Genomic DNA, 13835 nt, shown 5'->3' with positions numbered 1-13835 from the left:
CGGGAGGCAGAGGCAGGCGGATCTCTGTGAGTTCGAGACCAGCCTGGTCTACAGAGCTAGTTCCAGGGCAGGCTCCAAAGCCACAGGGAAACCCTGTCTCGAAAAACCAAAAAAAAAAAAAAAAAGATAACCAGTCACAGTACTAGGACCAATCACACGATGCCACTGGCAGTCTAAAGCTAGACACCAAGAGCTGTGCTCTGCTCTGTATATTCTATTTCAATCTTCCCTGAGGCTAGAACATCTCTGCCAGGTTCCTCGTCCTCAAATCAGAGACCTCTGTTAAACGCTGACTTGACCTTCATGTCAGATAAGTTGCACAAGTGAGCAACCTTGGGGAGATAGAATTAGAAACATAGGAATTTAGAGTGTGAACCTTATGTAATGTCCATCAACATAATAAAATATAACTTTTGTTATAACAACTATGGATATCTACCTACTTTCTTACTACAAGGGCTGCCACAGTCTATCACCTCCTTAGATGAAAAGGCTCCTCCCACAAGCCTCCTAAAATGTTCCTGCAGCCTGTAGGCTCCTCTTCTCTTTGCAGCTCACTAAGCTGTGCATGGTTCTGGACTAGGCCACTACCTGTCTGTCTGGGAAGGATGACACCTTCTCTCTTAGCACAGTGTGGGCCTGACCTATGCCTGAAGCTTAATTCAGGACTTTACCTCTGTCCTCAGGGGCTCCGCAAACAATGACATACTACCCAAAGTCTTATTTTCCCTGTCCTGGTTGCCACTGTTGCTGGGGCCTCAGGAGATTGCCTTGTCTGATGGCACATTGGAAATCAGAGGATACCTTGGAAGAATGTGGTTCATCCCCTTCACTACATTCCTTACCATTTCTTAGTCCATTGGAAGCCACAGGTTTCAATCAGGAGAAGGGAAGTCAGGCTAGTGGCAGAAACAAAGTTTGATCTCTGCCACCATGTTTTAGGATCATTAGTGTCTTTTCACTTTGTGGCTGCTTCCTGCCAAATTCCTGGAGTTGTTAGGTGTTCCAGATTAACTGTGAATTATGTACAATGCCTTTCTTATTTTCATTTTGGAACAAATTCCCAAGAAAGTAAAGAAAGTTTTCTTGAACAATGAGAAAATCCTAGTAGTGTTTAGTAGGCTCAGTTTCTTTCTTAAGAGCTGATTTCCCCCGGAAGATGAGATCTGGTAACTGATTCCTCTAAGTGGTATGCTTTTCTACAATCAACTAAAGTTAAGAAATGGAGATTGGGTGAATTTAGAAGCTTCTGTAAAACCTCCTACTTTGCTGTATACCACTCCATAGGATGTAAAAGGGTTAATTTTACATCATTTTTTCATGCTAAAATACTTGTCCAAGGCAATTTAGAAACTAAAGCATTGGAGTGGCTTACAGTTCTAGAAAGCTAGAGTCATTTTGGTCTAGTAAACAAAGAAGAAAAAGCTGAGGGCAAACATGCCCTCAATAAGGAGGTAGGGCACATACTGCATTATTTAAGAATTTTGAAGCCTCAAAGCCCACTCACTTGGGCACAACTCTTTCAGGGAGTCAAAACTTTACTCCTTCCTAAAATAGTCTACCAACTAAGAAACAAGAATTCAAAAATGTGGGGCAATGGTTGCCATTCTCATTTAACAAACACATTTCTCCAACTCTTAGACTGACAAGTACTTCTTATCTGACTACACTACCTCATGCTTCAGTGAGACTATTGTTTCCAACATGAAATGGTACAGAAGGAATATTCCAAGTTTACATGGAAAGATTCTGAGCATAATAAGGGTTGAACAGATTAAAGCAAGTCCAAAATTCAGAAGGAAAAATATTAAATCTTGTAGCACCTTCTCAAAGGGGTTCCTCTCAAGGCTCCAGGATATAGAAAATATTCAAGCTGTATTTGCCCAATGTAGGAATAAAGGTTGTTGCTTGTCCTCCCGTTGGAAAGGGAGCAAAATGAGAGATGTTTCAATACCAGTTATGATTAATCTTGTGGGGCTTTTTATATTTTGTTTTGTTTTTGAAGACAGGGTTTCATGGTGTAAAAAATCTGACAGTTTTGGAACTCACTTTGTAGACTGGCCTAGCCTAGAAATCACAGAGAACCTCCTGCTTCTGTCTCCCAAATACTGGGATTAAAGATGTGTACAACAACTTCCCAGGCCAGTTATGCTTTTGTAAATTGCGTGCTTTAATAGCTGCCAGTGGCCATGTTAAAGGAACAGCAGGTGGCATTTGATGTTTGATGTGTCAGTTAACCTGCAGAAGAATTTCTGATTGGTGAATCTGTCTAAGCAAGGCCCCTAAACCCGGGACCCCAGTATTTCTTTTTCATCTTCTGAGTCTTAACAAGTTTGCTGCCGCTATCTTTTTTTGACATCTGGCATGATAAGAATGGATGTAGGGAAATGACCATTGCCTATAATGTAGTAATTTGGCTCACGGAATCGTTCCATTATATGGAATTTCTACATGTGAATTACTATGAAGATGATTTCTTCTCATGTTGTACTGTCCAATTGATAAGGAAGCTAGTTGAAAAAGAGTTCTGATGATAAAAATATAAACAAGTGTCACGTAGCTTAGATACATGTGTTTAATGGCAGATACAGCCATTTAAGCAGTCATAAATTCTGTTACTGCTTCATCCACTGCTCTCCATGGTGTACCCAATTTTTGCCCCAGAAATATGGAAGAAAAGGTAAGCAATGGGTAAGGTATTAACAGAAATTAAAACAGGAAAAAAGATAGTTGAGATAATCTAAGAAAACCTTAGAAGAAACAAGCCAATCTAAACCCAGATGTTTATAAGAAGTAATAGGTCTCTCTGAGTGTGAGATATTTGGAAGCTGTGTAGTTGTATTGGAATTTCATTTGTATTTTAATAAATAACCTTGTCTAAGATTAGGGTTAAAACAGGCTCACTGGTCAGCATTATAGACCAGTCATTGGGAAGATATACCTTTTATCCCAGTAGCCATACTAGTTGCCATAGGAACCGAACAATGTATGCCTTTAATCCCAGAAGAGCACGCCTGTAATCCCAGATCTAGAGGATTATAAAATGGGAGAAGATGGCTCTCTGACAGTCTCATTCTGCACTTGCTGGAAGCTGGATCGCCATTTCAGATTTAGGTCAAGGTAAGAGCCAGTGGCTACCTGTTTTGCTTTTCTGGCGTACAGGTTGAAACCCAACTTCGGTGTGTGACATTTTATTAATCATGCTTTAGGTGGTGAATCCCCCCAAAATTAAAAAGTTAAGAGTAAAAAACCAACAACTTTTTGTCATTCCAATAGGGGGCTATAGTAAAAGAAAATCTAACTATGCTCAACAGTGTTTCTCCATGGTCTCTGCTTCAGTTCCTGTCTTCAGTTACCTGCCTGAGTTTCTGCCATAACTTCTATTCACGATGGAACTTAATGTATAAGGTTTAATGTATATTTGTTCTTCTGAAGTTGTTTTTTGTCAATGTTTTATTTCAGCAAGGAAAGGAAAGCTAAAACAATGTAGAAGACACTAAGGCCTCAGGGCTTACTGATGAGCAAGTATTGTAAGCTGCAGGTGAGTACTGCATTCAAGGAGAGAATGGCAAATTCAACAACAATACAAATCCTCAAGAGAATAGGGATTAAATAAAATACATAATGTCAAACTCCTGCTCCCACCAAAAAAAAATGTGATACATATACACAATGGAGTTATGGCTGTTATATTGGTGTTTCTGTGGAACTCATAATGGTGGGAATGGGTGTATCTCTGACTTCTTCACCTGCTTTTGAGATTCTTTCTCTTCTATCTAATTGCCATGTCCAGACTCAATATGAAGGCTTTCATTTTGGATTTTTGTATCATCTTTTGTCTTATTTGGCCTCTCTTGGAGTCCTGTTTTTTTCTGAAGAGGAAACTCAGCGGGGACGGAACCAGGGAACAGAAGAGCTTGGTGGAACCCAGGACAACTGAATAGAGGGGAAACTCTTCTTCATGATGTACTGTATGAAAGGCAAATTTATTTTCAATTATGAAATATTAATACAATGAAAACGCAAAGAAGAAAAACAATAATGAACAAAGAGAAGCAAAATAGTGAAGACTGAGAAAGAATGATTTTGTGAGATACAGTTGTTTGTGTGTGTACAGCATGACCATTACACAAGAGCTTATGTAAAGCTCACTTTTCAGTGTTGAAGAGATCTTTGAAATCATGAGTTTATTGCTCATCGTTGTGAAATATATATCATGCATAAGACAAATCCACATCATTTTTCTTGTCTTACATTTCACTAGCCTGGAATGTGGAATTACAGAGTTTCTTCCTCACTGAATTCAAAAAGAATATTCTTGCTACTCTTTAGGAAAACTAATGTTTGGATAATAATCAAATAATACAAATACATATGCAATATGTTGGAGCATTGCTACACCAATTATATGATGCATTTAATTATGAAACTGATATATAAAAGTGTTAAATTTTTAAATAAATTCTTCAAAGCAAAAATGAAAATCTTATGATCTAAGGTGGTTTAATTGATTATAAAAATATGAAGAATTTCTTCACTTGTCTAGTATTTTACATATTTGTCAAACTAAAATTTCATGTCATTATTGAAATAAAATCAAATTATTCTGTTTCTTATCCTCAATTTTACTGTTCCATTCAGTGTGGTTCATTGGCAGAAAGTTCACATACCAGCAAAAATAAATTTTCTTCAATTTTGTAGTATACAATAATAACACATTTGCATCTTATTTCTGTAACAACTCTTACAGAAAGCTTCATATAATGTTTCTTCTTCACATACCAATGAGAAGAATGTTAGAAAGACGCTTTGAAGGTGATTGCCTCTGCATGATTCTGTGTTCTTTTGCCCTTCATTTTCTGTTGTTACAAATAGTACAAGAAAGATGCATGAAGATCTCCCAAAAAAACTCTCTTCTTCCATTGTATTCCCTGTGCATCTATCCATCCTTCCTCCCATTTCATCTTAACTCTATACATTTTTTTCTCCTGTCAAATGGTTACTTTCTCTGTGTCTGGTCCTGGAGTTATTTTCATTAAATCCTGTTTACAATAGTCAAGCAGAAAGTTCTTGGATAAAAGCTATGTGCTAGGTCTGAAGGTGTGGAAGGTCCTTCTGTCTGTGTGTTGTTTTTCTTGGTTAATGAATAAAAAAAAACTGCCTTGGCCTGTTGATAGGGAAAAACTTATGTAGATGGGGAAGAGGAAACTTAATGCTGGGAGAAGGAAGGCAGAGGGAGAGATGCTGTGGAGCTGCCGCCAGAGTCAGACATGCTGAATATTTGCTGGTAAGCCACTGCCACATGGCGATATACAGATTAATAAAATTGGGTTAAATTAAGATGTAAGACTTAGCCAGTAAGAAGCTAGAGCTAATGGGCCAAACAGTTATTTATTTTGTATAGTTCCTGTGTGATTATTTCAGGGTTAAGAGTCCAGGAACCAACAAAGCCCTCTCTCCTGTAACAGTTTGAAACACAACACAGCTAGAGTCAGGTTTCTCCAGGAAATAACTAAATCCAAGGGTTCACAGTAAATCAAATACCTGCAATATTATAATTTCAGAGGGTTTAGTCCATTTCATCATGGCAGGAAGTATGGCTATGTGCATGCAGACATGGCCTAGAGAAAAAGCTTATAGTTCTAAATCCAGATCAGCAGGAAACACAAAGAGACTGTGATATATTTCCTCCAACAGGGCCATACTGCCTAATAGTGCCACTACCTATGAGACTATAGAGAGCATTTTGATTAAAACCACCACAGTATTGAAATATAACTGAAAAAACACAAAGCTATCCTACCTTTGGAAAAGAGAAGGTCACTCCCTGGTGGAGTACTGGCATTAATAAGAGATCATTTGATGTAAACCAAGGCAGTTTTGCTTTGTCTCGACTGCCCAGTCTTTAATAATCATACAATTCTTATATGTATATTTGCGTTTTTGGGAGAGGGTTTCTCAGCAGCTTTGAAGCCTATCCTGGAAGTAGCTGTTGTAGACCAGTCTGACTTTGAACTCACTGAGATATGCCTGTCTCTGCCTCTTGAGTGCTAGGATTAAAGACATGCACCCACACCTCAAAGCACCTTACATTAAATAGAAAACCTGTGACCTATAGTTCAGGCCTATTACTAGCTAGTTGTTACAATTAAATTAGACAGTTTCTATTAATGAACATTTTGGCACCTGACAACATGACTTTACCTGATTTCTTATATGTCTTGTTCCTCAGGTAGCTGGTTTGCATCTCTCCTTAATCTGCCCTTCTTTTTTCCCTGTATTTCCTTTGGAGACTCCTGCCCAGCCTCATTCTGCCTAATTATAGGCCAATTCAGGTATACTTTTAACCAATGAAAAGGAATACATATTCAAAGAATACAGAAGAATTATGCCACAGCAGCTTGAACTTGTGTAATATTAGCTGATTTAGACATGTAACATGAAACACATCGCTATAGTCAATGACCTGTGTCTGAAACCTCTGGGGTGACACAGCTGTGTCAGTCACAATTACACATATTTGTAGGCAGAGTATTCCTGCATTGACAGTTTTCAAATAATTGACATAGAGACTTAATATTGATTGTAAATGCTTGGCCGACAGCTTAGGCTTATTGTTAGCTAACTCTAACATTTAAAATTAACCCATATTTCTTATCGATGCTGTGCCATGTGATGGTACATTTATTAGAATGACAGATTCATCTCCTGATACATCTGCATTTGGTTTGTGAGTTCTCTGATTCTGCCCTTGCTCTACCCAGGGTCCTCAGTTTGGTTCTGCTTCTTTACTTTTTTACTAACAGTGACAGCAACACATTATCACAGTGTATAGCAGTATTCCACAGTACCTGTTTGCCAAAAAAAAAATAAACCCTTCCTTAATTATTCATTTGCTTAAGAGAAGCCCCCCAGTTGTATCCCCAGTAATCTGGTCTGTCTTCATTCACAGGACATGAATTAATACATGCTGGGAAATTACAGAATCACTCCCCTACTACGAGCCACAGAATTATACAGTAATTATACAGTCATCATTTCATGAGATCGACCCATCAGAATCAATGATTCTATTGTGAAGGATTTAATCAAGACTGGATGTTTCCTGCCCCCCCCCCTCAGCCCGAAGAGCAATCAGGGTTCCTGACCTGTGGGAAGTCCAAGGAACCCCCACCTCCATCCAGGTCTAGTAAGTTGAGCATCCAAACTGCCTAGGCTCCCCCAAAGCCAGTACGTACAGTAGGATCAGAAACCCATTGCCATTGTTCTTGAGATCTCAGTAGTCCTCATTGTCCGCTATGTTCAGAGAGTCCGGTTTGTTTTTTTTTTTTTTTTTTTTTTTTTTTTTCCTAGAAACGGGAATGTTTATTAGCAAGCCGGTAATATTTCCGAGTGACTGGAATCACCAGGGGTGGTGTGATATTTTAAGGAGCCAAGCTTACAAAGATGCGTTCAGAAACGTGAACAGAAACTGCAGAGATAACGCAGGAGGGGGCGCCACCGCTGAGGACTCAGGGACGCGCGGATCTAGGGGCTCTGCAAATTCTGAATTCTTCATACTCCAAAAGCCTAGGAAGGGACGACCTCCAACTTCTTGGCTTTGGCCAGTTCTACCGGCGTCTGAGTCTATTCCCGCAGGCGCCGGGCGCCATTCCTCAGTGGCTCAGGGACAAGCGGCCCTTCAACATGCGGCGGAGGATGACCTGGCGTGCTCAGCCGGCGGATCCAACCGTGTTGATGTTGCTGGGCTGGTACTCGTTCCCGCGCGTGCGGCCGCGGGTCTGCTGCTGCACGGAGGGGAGACCCCAAGCGTCCGGGAGCCCCATCCAGACCCGAGGTTGGAGCCACCTGCCACCCAACTGGACCACCGATCTGCAGGTGGGGTACCCAAAAGTCCTGGCTAGGAAAGCCATGTCCAGCGGCGGGTCACTCTGTCCAGAGAGTCCGGTTTTATCCCTGGCTTTTTCAGACCCAGGCCAGCTGGCCTTGGTGAGTTCCCAATAGAACATCCCCATTGTTTCAGTGTGTGGGTGCACCCCTTTCGGTCCTGAGTTCCTTGCTTGTGCTCTCTCTCCTTCTGCTCCTGATTTGGACCTTGAGATTTACGTCCGGTGCTCCAATGTGGGTCTCTGTCTCTGTCTCCTTTCCTCGCTTGATGAAGGTTAATATTCAGGAGAATACCTAAAATTTTACTCTCTTAGAAAGACTATCGGGAAGAGGAAAACTTTACCACACTGATTGCCCCTAAAGTGTTTGATAGATTGGACTGTGGTGGCACACCTCTTTAATCCAGCACTTGGGAAACAGACACAGACAAATCTCTGTGAGTTAAAGGCCAGCCTCGTCTATGAGTGACGTCTAGAACAGACTCCAATGCTACAGAGAAACCCTGTCTTGATAATAAAAAACAAACAAACAAAAGAGTTTCTTTGCTGTATATTTTTTCTCAAAATTTAAAGCCTGATGACACAACAAAGTCTCTAACACATTGGCTAAAATTATAGGGCTTCTATACAGCATGTATTTTTTGATGGATTTGTACACTTCTATTACTTGCAAAGGCTTTACTACATTGATTACATTTATAAGGTTTTTCTCCAGAATGTATTCTTTTATGTGATTTTAGATTACTGTGTTGTGAAAAGGCTTTACCACATTGATTACATTCATATGGCTTCTTTCCAGTATGTTCTTTTGTGAAGTTGGAGATTACTGTGTTGTGAAAAGGCTTTACCACATTGATTACATTCATAGGGTTTCTCTCCAGTATGTGTTCTATTATGTCTGTGAAGGTAAGTATGACTCACAAAAGCTTTATCACATTGATTACATTTATAAGGTTTCTCTAGAGTATGTGTTCTTTTATGTCTGTTAAGCTCACTATTACACACAAAAGCTTTATTACATTGATTACATGTGTAGGGTTTCTCTCCAGTATGTGTTCTTTTATGAATTTTGAGATTATGTTGAAATGCAAATACTTTACCACATTCATTACATTCATAAGGTTTCTCTTTACTATGTGTTCTTTCATATATTTGGAATTTAAAGCATTTTGAAAACACTTTATCACATTGGTTACATTCATTGCTTTTCTCCCCAGTATGTGCTCTTTTGCGAACTTGGAGACTTCTGACATATGAAAAGTCTTTACCACATTGATTGCATCCATAGGAATTCTCTCCAGCATGTGTTCTTTTAAGTATTTGGAGAGAACTGGTACCTGCAAAGCCTTCATCATATTCAATACCATCATATGGCTTCTCTGCAGAATAAATTTGTTCATGCCTTTGAAGATGATTGTAACATGCAAGGGGTTTGACACACTGAGTATATTCAGGGGCCTTCTCTCCATCATGGTTTCTTTCATCCCTGCAAAGATAATTGACACATGTAAAAGTTTTGTCATGTATATTACACTGATGAATCTTAATATCTGTCTGAATTAATTTTATAATTTTGTTTAAGTGTAAAAAGGAATCAGATTTTAAATTTCACATTCGTGGTGTTCTTTTAGTATGGGATGTTTTGTGCCCTTGAATAACCTTTCATAATAAGGCTATTTTTTAAATGACCCACATTTATAGCATCATTTTCTATTAATTTTTTTTCTATATTTGAAAGGAACTCAGTTTTAAATAACCTTACATTCATTTTGCATTCTTATGTTTTCCTGAGGTACAATAGCTACCACAAGAAAGTATACTAGGACAAACAAAAGTAAGTACACAGTCCAACACTCATAGGCCTTATCTTCAGTGTGAGTTTGCTGATGTCTTCCCAAGGAAGTTTGAAAACCAATTAATTATAATCTTATAGCACATTCAACAAATCTATCCACTGTTGAAATACTAAATATTTTTCATATCTTCTCATTATTCTGAAAGAGATACAGTCCATCTTTCCATTTTGGGAAGCTCACTTGTGACGTAAGATTTTCTTAATAAAGGAAAAAGAAATAAATGGTTGTCCATTAAATTCACACAGTTTGACTTTCTGTCCCTCATAGACATTTGGTGTAGGAATGAAGGTTTCTCCACAAGAGCCTTTTTGACTCTCATAAACTAACTCTTTCAATAAGTTTGACAAAGTCACAAGTACATGAGTAACACTGGCTTTACTACAGACTATTTATTTTTGGACAGTTTTAAACATATACTTATTACCTATTCAATGTTTATATGTGTGTTCCTTCTGCAATATTCTTCTCTTCTGTTTTTAGAGGAATGTCTTGGAAACACAGGCCAGTTACCTCATATTGAGACATATGATTTTATTAGAAATTAATAATCATAAATATTCTTTTAGCTGTACATATTTATACTATTTTTTAAATCTTCCAGGACAAATTAAAATTTCTTCAAAGACAAATTTATACCAAATTCTAAATAAAATTTACCTTTCATGTTTTCTAGCATTTTGACAATGCTCTTCAAAATTATGGTCTTTCCAACTGTACCCTAAAATATAGTAACAGAAAGTAGATAATATATTAATGGATACTGTAGAAAATTAAATATCTTAAGTGAATATGCCTTAGTTATTTAGCTCATCCTTACTGTTGATCAAACACAAATACACAAAAGTATCAATAAATAATACACATTTGTCCCCTTATTTTAAAACATGAAGGAAAGTTCACAATCTTACCAGTAGCGGTGAGGTTCCTGTAAGTCTCCAGCATCACATCTTTGTAGAGTCTCTTCTGGGAAGGATTCAGCAAAATCCACTCATCCTCAGTGAAGTCAATGTGCACATCCTCAAAGGTCACTGAATTCTAGAAGAATCCAACCAACAGTAAAACAAAGTGTGATCCTGACATTGGATACTTATTTTACAATGATATATTTGTATAATGCTACTGCTTCACACACTTCTTCCATGACATTACATTATAATATAATCACCACTCACTTTAGAAGGAAACTGAGGACGAGGTTCATATGTGCCACTCGTTGGCCCTTTAAATAGGATACAGCCTTGAGAAAGAAATGGCAATGACCAGACATACAGAGACAGACAAGCAAGCAGATCAACACTACTGAGAAAACACTACAGAACTAGTAAGAACAATGAATATATAGAAAAAGGATCGCAATTTGGGTATATTCACTTGTGACTTTATACCCAGTGAGCAATATAAAAACAGATGAAATAAATTGAGTTGGATGTCAGTCAAAACCTATGCAATGAGTTACAGGTAAGCCAGAGTTACAAAGTAATAAAACCCAGTATCCATTCATAATCATTTAAATAAAAAAACATAAAAAGAAATCAGAAGTTTGACTGCAGTTCTTACAAAAAGTTTTGTATTAAAAAGCTGGTAAGGCAATAAGCATGTTTCACATCACTGAATTACATATGTAAAAATGTTTTTTTTTCCTGACACCTTCTTATATGCTGCATAATGCAACAAGGTCAAGAATGTTTACTATTGTCTCATTGTGTAAAGCACAAATGAATAAAATAAACTAAATGAAAAAAAAAAGTTTTGTATTTATTTTAGTTCTACATTTATCTTTCAGAGCCTGCGGTGGCCCAGTTTAAACTGTTTCATAATAAGATCTTTTTTTTTTTTTTTTTTTTTTTTGGTTTTTCGAGTCAGGGTTTCTCTGTGGTTTTGGAGCCTGTCCTGGAACTAGCTCTTGTAGACCAGGCTGGTCTCGAACTCACAGAGATCCGCCTGCCTCTGCCTCCCAAGTGCTGGGATTAAAGGCGTACGCCACCACTGCCCGGTTCATAATAAGATCTTAATAAAAGGGAATGCATGTTTAACCGTTACAAATGGACCAAAGAAAACATCAGCCCTACAAATGATGATCATAAATAACCTAGAGTAAGGGAGATGGGTCAGCAATTAAGTGACCTTACTGTCCTTGCAGACAACTGGGCACAATTGCCAGTACTAAAGGGGCTTCTAATTATCCGTTATTTCAACTTCATAAGTGCTGAGGCCTATTGGGACTACCTTGAGGAACAGGCATATGTGTGGTACATACTCTTGTGTGTATATATACATATATATATACATATATATGTATATATATATACATACAACCTTATATTCATTGAAAGCATTCAAAACAAAAAAATTAGAGGCAAGTAGAAAGTCACACACCTGCAGTGCAATGGTTCAGGAGGCAGAGGTATTAATGTCATGATATTATTCTTCTGGGAAAAAGAATGATACCTTCCACCAAACTTCAAATTTCAAGATGTAGGTGAAGTTCAGCATAGAAACTTATCCTTGAAATGTACAAAAACCTACATTCCAGGATCATCAGACAATTAAAAAATACACAAATATAACAAGAATGTTGCTTCGCCATTAATCCCTCTGTGCAGAAGCCAGGATCATTTGTATTTTTGAGTTGAGGAGAGCGTGGTCTAAGGAGCCACAATGAGGACCCAGAGCTACACAGAAAAACATTGTCTTTCAAAAACAAAAATAAAAACAAAATATTAAAATAGACATCAGGATAGCAAAGGATTAAGAGTAAATAACAATTGTTTCAAATGCATGTTTTGTCATTTAGTGATACTCTCTATAATGGCGGTGAAGTCATAACAGTAGGACACACATAACCAGAAATGGGTTGAGGCTATGAACATGTAAATCCAATCCCCAATATAGGAATTTCATCCAAAAGATTTCACCTACTAAATGTTCTACAAATACAACAAAGAGGAGCACCCCAGAGAGACAAGTGTTCAACCACTTCTTCTAATCTGGGACTTTTTCCTTCAACCAACTACATTCTGACCCTGATCCATAAATATTCATAGTTATCCCAAGGGGGAAAAAAGTATTTAGTCTAATTCAATGCTTGTCACAGGCTGCAAGAGTTCCTAAAGTGTTTAATGTGAAGGCTCTTATAACAATCTTGATATTGACTTGACTTGGCCCTTCAAACTTGTACAACCATGTTGGAAATCAGTATTTCAGTTTTTCAGAAAATTGTGAATTGTCCTAAGTCAAGAACCAACAACACCACACTTTGCCATGTACCAAAGGATGTCAATCATACCACAAGGGCCTTTGCTCAACTATGTCCATACCAGCATTATTTGATATTGCCAGAACCTGGAAATATAGATGCCCCTCAACCAAAGAATGGATAAAGAAAATGTGGTACATTCACACAATGGAGTACTACTCACTGTTAAAAATATGACATCTTGCAATGGAAATTGATGGTACTAGAAAATCCCATCCTGTTTCCGGAAACTCAGACTCAAAATCAAGAAAACAGTATTTCTCACTCAAAAGGAGATACTACTTTTAAAGCATAAGAAAACCAGTCTATAGGTCACAACCACAGAGAAGCTAGGTAACAAAAAGAACCTAACAGAAACATATATGGATCCACCTGGAAAGGAGAAATAGACAAGATCTCCTGAGTAAATAGTGACAATAGTCCTTTAGGCAATGTCATTACAGTTTACAGACATCTTGTATTTTGGTTGAAGTAGTAAAATGACAGCAATTGGGCTTCATGATAAAGTCAGTTATTTATCCAGATTTTAAATTGCTTTTGTCTGTGAAGCCCAAGAAATGGCCAGTCATGCCATTTATCAATCATCTAAAACTGAATTCAAAACTCTATACTACTAATTTTTATTGGAAGCCTTGAATACCAGCCCAAGTAACCCCTCAGGTTTCAGAACTGGATATATAAGGCAAGCAAGGATCTCAGGGTAAAACATTTAACTCAAGTATATTACCTCGGCATCTTCTTTATTTTTCATGCTAGAGTAAAAATGAAGTGAAGGGGGCATGGAGGAGAGGAAGAATAAGGAGAAGAAAGGAGAGTAAGGGCAAGTACTAGAATTAG

At 37.9% G+C, this 13835-nt stretch overlaps 2 pseudogenes; both read right to left on the bottom strand.

Annotated features, from left to right (window-relative positions):
- LOC121464647 overlaps nucleotides 1–13835 on the bottom strand; it is a 90768-nt pseudogene that overhangs the window by 64704 nt on the left and 12229 nt on the right.
- On the bottom strand, nucleotides 7656–7918 carry LOC121465035 (annotated as a pseudogene).

This window comes from Microtus oregoni, unplaced genomic scaffold (genome assembly GCF_018167655.1).
Source record: "Microtus oregoni isolate MIOR12 unplaced genomic scaffold, Mior012 000029F_ref0000214, whole genome shotgun sequence".
NCBI classification, from domain to species: Eukaryota; Metazoa; Chordata; class Mammalia; order Rodentia; family Cricetidae; genus Microtus; species Microtus oregoni.
Note: the sequence above shows the minus strand (reverse complement) of the source record. Positions and strands in the feature narration are given on the sequence as shown.